We start from the raw sequence: 647 nt of genomic DNA, 5'->3' as shown, positions 1-647 counted from the left end.
ATGCTACAATATGAGGTAAGAAACTACTTAAAAAACAGTAAAGTGGAACTTAGAAAAACCTAGATGCCTAGCATGTACCTTAAAAGAAAATGGAGATTGGCAGATGACAAGGGAAAAAGGTATGACAAAGCAGACAACCACAAGTATGTGTGGGTAGAAACAGCAAACTACAGAAAGTGAAGCCCTTAAATATCAGCTGACAAATCTGAAGTTTATTCTATAGACCAGTGGTTCTCAACCCTGACTGCCATTAATTCTAGGTAATTCTAATGTATAGTCAGGGCTGCAAATCATGATATGGACATTATAGAACCAATGGAAGTTTTTAGGTAGGAAAGAACATATTAACATTCATTTTAGGACTACCCTTTTATTGTCACAAAAAAGATTTAAAACCTATGATAGTGACATATAGGCATCCTGAAATAATTCTATTTCTAAATACTGCCATGTCTTCACTCTTTGATATCACACAAACTAGAAAGTATTGATGAGCAGAAGCAATGAGAACTGAATAAATTCATTTTCTTTCACCTCTAATTTACTATCTACTAAAGGATGGCTTTGGCGGTGACTTCCTGGTAAGAAACTACCTCTCCTTATAGGTCAGGCAAAATTTCAATTAAAATTTGTGTCAATGAAAAGAT

The 647-nt window shown here is 34.3% G+C and overlaps 1 protein-coding gene across 1 annotated transcript in view; it reads right to left on the bottom strand.

The window, feature by feature from the left end:
• The window catches only part of CENPC (centromere protein C), a 105,556-nt gene that overhangs the window by 67,989 nt on the left and 36,920 nt on the right, over window positions 1–647 (bottom strand). The window lies entirely within an intron of this gene.

The sequence above is a fragment of the Propithecus coquereli genome, unplaced genomic scaffold (genome assembly GCF_000956105.1).
Source record: "Propithecus coquereli isolate 6110/MARCELLA unplaced genomic scaffold, Pcoq_1.0 Scaffold230, whole genome shotgun sequence".
Lineage (NCBI taxonomy): Eukaryota > Metazoa > Chordata > Mammalia > Primates > Indriidae > Propithecus > Propithecus coquereli.
The sequence above is the reverse complement of the archived record's forward strand: the minus strand, read 5'-3'. Positions and strand labels throughout refer to the sequence as shown.